The 10080-nt window shown below is 45.3% G+C and overlaps 1 pseudogene; it reads left to right on the top strand.

Annotated features, from left to right (window-relative positions):
* Positions 1 to 9475: 9475 nt before the first annotated feature.
* LOC126485317 (5S ribosomal RNA) lies at positions 9476 to 9593 on the top strand (annotated as a pseudogene).
* The last annotated feature ends 487 nt before the right edge of the window (positions 9594 to 10080 follow it).

Below are 10080 nucleotides of genomic sequence, written 5' to 3'. Positions count from 1 at the left end.
ATGTCACTTGTTGGTGTCTGCGCCTGCTCAACATTACTGGGTGCCACTAATGGAACTGCTTCTACTGAAATAATGTCACTTGTTGCTGTCTGCACCTGCTCAACTTTGCCGGGTGCCCCTGATGAACTGCTTCTACTGAAATAATGTCACTTGTTGCTGTCTGCACCTGCTCAACATTACTGGGTGCCACTGATGGACTGCTTCTACTGAAATGATGTCACTTGTTGGTGTCTGCACCTGTTCAACAATGCTGGGTGCCACTAATGGAACTGTTTCTGCTGAGTGATGTCACTTGTTGCTGTCTGCACCTGCTCAACACTGCTGGGTGCCACTGATGGACTGCTTGTACTGAAATAATGACTTGTTGATGTCTGCACCTGCTCAACATTACTGGGTGCCACTGATGGACTGCTTCTACTGAAATGATGTCACTTGTTGGTGTCTGCACCTGTTCAACAATGCTGGGTGCCACTAATGGAACTGTTTCTGCTGAGTGATGTCACTTATTGGTGTCTGCACCTGCTCAACTTTGCTGGGTGCCACAGATGGAACTGCTTCTACTAAAATGATGTCACTTGTTGGTGTCTGCACCTGCTCAACATTACTGGGTGCCACTGATGAACTGCTTCTACTGAGATAATGTCACTTGTTGGTGTCTGCACCTGCTCAACATTACTGGGTGCCACTAATGGAACTGTTTCTGCTGAGTGATGTCACTTGTTGCTGTCTGCACCTGCTCAACATTGCTGGGTGCCACTGATGGACTGCTTGTACTGAAATAATGTCACTTGTTGCTGTCTGCACCTGTTCAACATTGCTGGGTGCCACTGATGGACTGCTTCTACTGAGATAATGTCACTTGTTGCTGTCTGCACCTGCTCAACATTACTGGGTGCCACTAATGGAACTGCTTCTGCTGAATGATGTCACTTGTTGCTGTGTGTACCTGTTCAACATTGCTGGGTACCACTGATGGACTGCTTGTACTGAAATAATGACTTCTTGGTGTCTGCACCTGTCAACATTGCTGGGTGCCACTGATGGACTGCTTCTACTGAGATAATGTCACTTGTTGCTGTCTGCACCTGCTCAACTTTGCTGGGTGCCACTGATGGACTGCTTCTACTGAAATGATGTTGCTTCTTGCTGTCTGCACCTGTTCAACATTACTGGGTGCCACAGATGGAACTGCTTTTATTAAAATGATGTCACTTGTTGGTTTTTGAACCTGTTGACCATTGCTGGGTGCTACTGCTGGAACTATCAACTATTTGTTTTTTTTTTTTTTTAATAATTAAAAGTATTTTATGTGAACATTTGTATAAACTGATTTTTTGTGTATTGTGTAAACTATTATGTAAAGCCACATGTATGAAAGAATTTGTATTGCCTACTGTATTTTATATATTAGGTTATTGAAAGGTCAGTGCAAAGCCAAAATTTTATCTAATTATGTGATATTTACGTATTAATATTATCTTTTACTTTTGTCTGTATTTTTGTGGACGAATTTGGTGGTATTTTCACCACCAATGCTGGCAAAAATACCATCAAATTCTAGCCCGTGGAGGAAGGGCATATGAAAGGTGGCTACACTGAGCCACAGCGCCAGAGAGTTTTGTTTCGCCGCCTCCACTGGCAGTGATTATTGAGAAGTAGCGGAGGGCAGTGCTTGTTGAGAACTCGTAGTAGTCAGTGCTGAGATGTCGTAGTGAAGAGTGCTTGTCGAGATGTGGCAGTAGGCAGTTCTTGTTGAGATGTGGTAGTAGCGAGTCGCTGTGGAGATATTGTAAGGATTAGAGTGATTTTCATCAATATAAATGAGGTAACAAACTCCTTTTCTTTTTTTTCTCATTATTTCAATGTCCTGAATAATGCGTCATTACAGGTTCAGTCAACAAAGCATCTGGCTTGTGTTCTTGTATTAGAGTGTAATTCTGGTTTTCTTGCGCAATTATAGTATTTCTAGTTTTTTTTTATCACGTCAGTATAAATGGTATTTGAAATTTCTTGTCTTATTGAAGAAGAACCGTGCCAGATGTGTACGTTGAATCACACTTCCACACACAGAACAGTTACTCTTGTGCTTGTTGTTGCGTTGGTTTTATAGTTGCTGGGGACTTAATTAATTAATTGTATTAACGGAAACTTTCATTTTATTCTTTGTTGTTGTTCTATGCAGTCAGATTGCGTACAAATACTAGTCAGGAGCAACCGTTTACGAGACACAGCGTAATCGGACATACAGGTACGAAAAACTAAAAATATTTGCATTTTATTCAATTAAGCCCCCATGCAACCTGTGTTTTAGTTTTGATTATGTTCATCTTACAACGTCTTTTAAATGCTTAATCCATTCGTGTTAACTGCTCTTCCAAGTTCTTTGCAGTTTCTAACAGAACTAAAATGTCACTGGTACCCCTCAAAACTGTTTTTCTGACGATAAATCTTCCTTTGTATACCACGCCTGGATATCTGAATGGGAGATAATCTTACCTCTGCAAGATTTTATCCAAGTGAATTCCGTCATTGTTTATCCATATAGTAGAGCTATATACAAACAAACCACCGTCCGAACAGGCCTTGAAGGCGCACAGTACCGACCGGCCGCCATGTCATCCTCAGCCTTAGGCGTCATCAGATGTGGATATGGAGGAGCATGTGAATAGCACACCGCTCTCTCGGCTGTTGTCAGTTCTCGTGACTGGTGCGGCTGTTCCTCAGCCTAGCAGCTCCTCAATTGGCCTCACAAGGGCTGAGCGCACCCTAGGTGCCAACAGCACTTGGCAGACCCTGACAGTGACCCATCCAAGTGCTATCCAAGCCAGACAGCGCTTAACTTCGGTGATCGGACTGGAACCAGTGTTACCCCTGTAGCAATCTCATTGGCCAGTAAAGCTACATGCCCTCATGAAATATACGACTTAAGTTTCCGCTACTTTCGGCTGGTAGCAGTACCAATATAGTAAGGCCATGGTGGCTAATGTTACAAGGCCAGATCAATCATCCGGACTGTTGCCCCTGTAAATACCACATAATCGAGTGCCCCCTCCAGATATCATACGTCGGTATGGCCTCTCGACAGATATCACTCCGATGTGGTACAGCTATTTTTATGATTATCTGTATCACCCCAACGCTTCTGACTCCATGGTTATCTATACGTGTTTCATCCAAACGCAGTTGAATCCATGGTTATCTATATGTGTATCACCCCAACACAGCTAAATCCATGATTCTACGTCGTCAGTTTGTTTGCAAAATTATGAAGCATATTTTATGTTTACGTATAATGGCTTCTATGAAGACAGATTAACGCCGCTGCTGGAATCATCGCGGTTTCGGCAAGCAACGATCCCTTGTAACTTAGCCTGCTGTTCGGACACGAGGACCAGATAGCTGCAGATAGTGTAGACACCATGTTTCTCGAATTCAGGAATGCCTTCATTACGTTCCCACACCGATGTCTGGTAAACGAAATACGACCATACGAAATACGGGAGCAGGTATCATTAGAATCGATTGCATACTTCCAACTTAATAGAATTAGTTGGCAGACAACATTAGAAGCAAAAGCAGCGTGGTGTACACAAGAAAGTATTACAGGACTATACTTGTATTTATCTATTTAATCGTATGGCTAGGACCTCCCCGTCGGGCAGATCGTTCGCCGATAGCAGGTCTTTCAATTTGACACCACTTCGGCGACCTGTAGTCGATGAGGATGATAATATGATGATGAGGTCAGCACAACACCCAGTCCCTGGGTGGAGAAAATTTCCCGACCCAGTCGGGAATCGAACCCGGGCCCAGAGGATTGACAAACTGTCACGCTGACCATTCAGCTCCCGGGGGCGGACAATACTCGTATTGGGAAGGTTTCATTTAGTGTAGATTTAAGACATTTTACAGTACTTTTGGTGGAATATCAGAATAAGTCATCTCACATCTGCTGTTGCTTTACCTTATTAACTAAATATTGCAAGAGTGAATGGTTAGTGTATATCGTACGGTGAAAACAGAAAAGTGTTATCACTACCAGAACGGAAAATTGCTGCCATCACCAAAAATACCGCATCGATGAGGGCACTATCAAAAATGATCAAAGCATTGGTCTCAAAAAAGCATAACTACGTGGGTAATAAGCCTGGAAGTTTTACTGACGATAACAACGCCCTCGCAAGTCATCGCTCGCATACAAATTTAGAATAATAAAATTTAATTGTTCCTCGGCCAGTGATGTTACAGTTATATTAAAATGTTCCGGATTATTAACTTCAAGTGACGGGATGTTCTATGTCAAAGACGAGTACAATTTCTCGCGCAATAAGAGTGGACGCTCTCCCTCGACTTATAACATACGAAGGACATCAGATAGTCACAAAGATGTCACATCAGTATAGAGTCGTTTGTGAAATGTAAGGTTAAATATTTCACTGACTGCATAGAAAAAGTCTTGAATAAACAACATATTTCTGTAGTATATAACCCACTGGCAAGATATAGGAGTATTTAAGGTCGGCCAGCGATGCTCGTCAACCTCTAGGAAAAGGAGTAAACGCCGGCCGATGTGGCCGAGCGGTTCTAGGCGCTACAGTCTGGAACCGCGCGACCGCTACGGTTTTCTGTTAGCCAATATCCCATTATCGCTTCTTATTGATCATGTAAACACTCATATATAGATTCTGGAAATGCGGATTTGGGCTCCCGCAATAGATTTTCGATCTACGCAAACACTCCACAGTATTTAAATCGTGATTCGGTTGTTAGGTCACCATAGTGATCACGCGGTTCCAGACTGAAGCGCCTAGAACTGCACGGCCACACCGGCCGGCCTGCTATGCTCATTCTCCCCATTAGTGGCCAATGCTCTCGTACACAGTTAGTGCTTAGCGATCAAACATTCACTAAATCTGTGCACGCCAGTGTGTCTTTATCGAAAAGCCGCTTCATTTGCTACTTGACTGTCTTGTCTCTTCGTGGATAAAGGTATTAACAGTTATGGTGATTTCTTTTGAAATAATAAACAGTTCATTAATTTTTTCCAACTTCCTCGTTCTCATTCGACTGCCTCTTGTGTAAGAAAATCTTACTGCCTGTCTGTTAAAAAATTATGAAATTACTGATAATTTCAAATTCACAGTGTTGACGAAAACAGAACAGCTGGTTTACAGACACCATTCGTTTAAAACAAATGACGCTTGAGAAACTGATCTTCCACGGAGCTGCCAAAATGGGCTCGGGTCCAGCACGCCAACACGAGAGCGAAAATCTGTTTCTGAAATGCGATTTTTCGTCTTCCGCGAGCCGTGTCGCATGTAAACGAAGTGATTGTCTAAGGACGGGTAAGTGTAGATGAGTTAGTTGAAGATTCTCAGCTCTGTAGGTAACATACTTACCGTGTGACACCGACACAGTATACCTTCCAACCTTTATCGTATATTCATCAACGCGTATATATTCATTCCGAGAGACGATGTGGCTGTAAGGAAAACAGGAATTTAAAAAAAAGGTATAGGGGGGAAAAAGAGAAGAGAGGCGCAGTAAGCGATTTAACTATGCAGGAACGCGCTCGGGTTGCGCCCGACTGAGTGACTAATGGTAAGGATGACCGGCGCATCGCTACGACGCTACCCCCTCCCTCCCTCGTTAGCTGTACACATAAATAGAGAGTGTGAAGCGCGGGAGGAGGCGGAGGAGGCGAAGCAGGAGTAGGGATAAGCCGCACAAAAAAGGTGCCACTTTTTACAGGTGGGTCGGCGGCAGACAAGAGGCTGATGTATGTCGGCCTACCAAATATTCCGTGGCCCACAAGAGACAGGCTTCGGACAGACGAGGGAGGGGAGAGGAGGCGTGGGGGGAGGGGAGAGGCGGCGGGGGCGGCAGCGCTCGCTATCGGAGATGACAGCTGAGATACGGCCGCCGCAGCAGCAAACAAATATTTTGTCTGAACCTATACCTACAATACTTTAAATGCCTCCCGCGTATACCTTTTACAGCGGCCCAGTGCTTCCTTTTTCTTTTCCTCTCTCTCTTTCTTTTTTTTTAAATGTAGTCGCCGACGTTACTGTCTCCGGAAAGGCCCCGCGTATCTTGTAAATGCAAATTTCCCTTTCCCCGCGCGGTGCAACCTTTTCTCCGTCTCCCTGTCGACCGGTTTGTAGGTGGCGAGAGATTTGTGTTGCGGAAGGGCCCGGGCAGACGGCCCGTCGAGGGTTGGGTGGTGAGTGCCGCTGCTGCCGGTGCAGCCGACTTGTCGAGACAGGACTGCTGTTCGCCGAAACTGCTGTCGTCACGAACGGGATTAATTAACGCCGCGCAACAGGCACTTACTAGCGACTTTGTGGAATATAAAGGAGACGGAGGGGGAGGAACGTGGAGTAAGGAGTGGAAGGGGGAAAAGTGGGAGGGGGTGGGGCGGGGAGGGGGGAGGGGAAGTTATGTGCGCAGCACGATCGGAACAGTGGGCGAGGCGGGGGAGTGAGTGGTAGTTGTGGAGTGGCGGCTGCGGGCTTTGTACACCTCCCGGGCTTTGGCCTAATTACCGCGGTCGGTGGCGGAGGGTGCTTGGCGCGGGCGAGGGCGCCCGTAAACAGCGCCCAGGCGTCGCTAATGAAGCCAGCAACGGCGTTGCCTGCGGAAGAAGCCGTACGGCGTGCCGCGGGCCGCCGACAGCGCCACTGATGGGCGGTTGCGCAGGACGCCGGCCAAGGACTCGCCGACCTACATTCGAACGCATCATATGCAACCAGTCAGTGCCTAAAGTACGGAATCACGAATCTACGAGAAGCTGCTGTAATGTGTATTCATTTATCGACAACAGGTTTCGGTCAAGCGACCATCTTAAGGTGATGAATATTATTACGTCATATTAAAGGCAGGTTCCTTGACGTCAAGTAGAGGAGATCGTTGTACCTGTAGGATAGTGTAGCGATGTTTTCTGGACGCTGTTTCAATCTAGTGACTGCTTTGTAAGCAAATGAAGGAATGCACCCTTAAAACAGTCATACTCAGTTTCCGTCATTTTCCGCTGTTTTTGCTGTTGTGGGACATGATGTTGTGTTTTGTGCAGCGTTTGTATTGTGAAATACTAGCCATTACAATTGCTACACCAAGAAGAAATGCAGATGGTAAACGGGTATTCATTGGACAAGTATGTTATACTAGAACTGACATGTGATTACATTTTCACGCAATATGAGTGCATAGATTCTGAGAAATCAGTACCCAAAACAACCACCTCTGGCCATAATAACGGCCCTGATACGCCTGGGCATTGAGTCAAACAGAGCTTGGATAGAGTGTACAGGTACAGCTGCCCATGGAGCTTTAACACGATACCACAGTTCATCAAGAGTAGTGACTGGCGTATTGTGACGACCCACTTGCTCGGCCACCATTGACCAGACGTTTTCAATTGGTGAGAGATCTGGAGAATGTGCTGGCCAGGGCAGGAGTCGAACATTTTCGGTATCCAAAAAGCCCCCATTCAGGATCTGCAACATGCGGTCATGCATTATCCTGCTGAAATGTAGGGTTTCGCAGGGATCGAATGAAGGGCAGAGCCACGGGTCGTAGCACATCTGAAATGAAACTTCCACGGTTCAAAGTGCCGTCAATGCGAACAAGAGGTGACCGAGACGTGTAACCAATGGCACCCCATACCATCACGCCGGTTGATACGCCAGTGTGGCGATGACGAATACACGCTTCCAATGTGCGTTCACCGCTATGTCGCCAAACACGGATGCGACCATCATGATGCTGTAAACAGAACCTGGATTCATCCGAAAAAATGACGTTTTGCCACTCGTGCACCCAGGTTCGTCGTTGAGTACACCATCGCAGGCGCTCCTGTCTGTGAACCAGCGTCAAGGATAACCGCAGCCATGGTCTCCGAGCTGATAGTCCATGCTGCTGCAAACGTCGTCGAAATGTTCGTGTAGATGGTTGTTGTCTTGTAAAATGTCCCCATTTGTTTACTCAGGGATCGAGACGTGGCTACACGGTAAGATGCCTGTCATCTCGACTGATAGCGATACGAGACCGTTGGGATCCAGCACGGCGTTCCGTATTACCCTCCTGAACCCACCGATTCCATATTCTGCTAACAGTCATTGGATCTCGACCAACGCGAGCAGCAATGTCGCGATACGATAAACCGCAATCGCGATAGGCTACAATCCGACCTTTATCAAAGTCGGAAACGTGATGATACGCATTTCTCCTCATTACATGAGGCATCACAACAACGTTTCACCAGGCAACGCCGGTCAACTGTTGTTTGTGTATGAGAAATCGGTTGGAAACGTTCCTCATGTCAGCACGGTGTAGGTGTCGCCACCGCCGCTAACCTTGCGTGAATGCTCTGAAAAGGTAATCATTAACATATCACAGCATCTTCTTCCTGTCGATTAAATTTCGCGTCTGAAGCACGTCATCTTGGTGGTGTAGCAATTTTAATGGCCAGTAGTGTATATATTACGAATTCCACATATTTAAGCGCTGCATAATACATTGAAGCTATTTGGAGGATACTGTTAGTTCTTCAGTTACAAGAGTTTTGTTGTGAGTAAAGTTCAGTATATTCTTAATAGTAGTAATATAACGTGAGGATGATCGTGCACCATCTTGTAACTTGAAATGGAAGAAGGTCTTCTACCATGGAACACGTGATACGTCCGAAAGAACTGAGTTTCTTTAATGCCTTAACAATTTTACTTATCTCGGAAATGGAAATTTCTGTTGGCTGGGTATAGCTTCTGTTTCAAAAATTTTTCAAAATTTTGAATTGGTTTTTGGTAATATTGATTTCATATGTTGGTTATTGATGTGTAGTAGATTAATGGTTTACCACACAGACTTGTTCTATGAGCTGTGAAACTGCGGACAACAAACCAAAAAAAAAAAAAAAGTGCTACCGAATAAAATATGAGTATTTGTATTTACAGTATATGGAGTTGAAAGCCTTACATACAGCCTGCACTTATCAAGATTACTCGAAAAGCCAGAATTGCGGAACGAAAGATTCTTAGATACTGGGATCTCGAAGAAAAAGTGACGGTCAATATAGAAGACGAACGAACCAAGGACTCTGCACCAATACAGAGAGTATTTCGGACAGCATCAGGAAATCTCGAGGTACGAGGTAAAAGACGTAAAATGGAGTAAAACTGAAGAGATAACGGGCTGAGTTCCCCAACGAAGTGTTATAAGTCTTCTGCTGCTCCTAATCGCACACAGATGTTTTAGGAGACAATCTGAGTAGTCCGCTTACGGTGTTTGCAAATGATGCTGTTATTTACCGTATATTAAAGTCGTCATCAGATCAAAACCACTTAAAATTATTAGACAAGATATCTACAAGTATGTGCTGCGAAAATGAGAGTTGTCGTTGAATAAAGAGCAGTATGACGTCATTTACACGAGGACGAAAAGAACTTATTAAAAAAGGAGAACCTTGCAGGTAGGATGGGGCAACGGCCTTGCTGCAGTGGATACACCGGTTCCCGTCAGATCACCGAAGTTAAGCGCTGTCGGGCGAGGTCGGGAATTGGATGGGCGACCATCCGGGCCGCCATGCGCTGTTGCCATTTTTCGGGGTGCACTCAGCCTCGTGATGCCAATTGAGGAGCAACTCGACCAAATAGTAGCGGCTCTGATCAAAGAAAACCATCATAACGACCGGGAGAGCGGTGTGCTGACCATACGTCCCTCCTATCCGCATCTTCAGCTGAGGATACTACGGCGGTCGGATGGTCCTGATGGGCCACTTGTGGCCAGAAGACGGAGTGCATTGCAGGTAGGATTGACGTAGGACGTCAGAAAAGTCCAGAGAATGGCAGCTCGGTTTTTACTACCGCGAAAAAGGTAAGATATTGTCACGGTTCTGATAAGCGAATTGGCAATCATTAAAACAAAGGCGTTTTTCTTTCCGCGAAATCTTTCCATGAAATGTCAGTCACTAACTTTTTCCTCTGAATGTGAAAATATTTTACTGTCGCCAACATGCACAGGGAGAAACCGTCAAGGTAATGAAATAAGAGAAATCAGAGCTCCCCTGCCAGGCACTTTAAGCAT

The sequence above is a fragment of the Schistocerca serialis genome, chromosome 6 (assembly GCF_023864345.2).
Source record: "Schistocerca serialis cubense isolate TAMUIC-IGC-003099 chromosome 6, iqSchSeri2.2, whole genome shotgun sequence".
Taxonomy (NCBI): domain Eukaryota; kingdom Metazoa; phylum Arthropoda; class Insecta; order Orthoptera; family Acrididae; genus Schistocerca; species Schistocerca serialis.
This window is presented reverse-complemented; position numbering and strand designations above follow the sequence as displayed.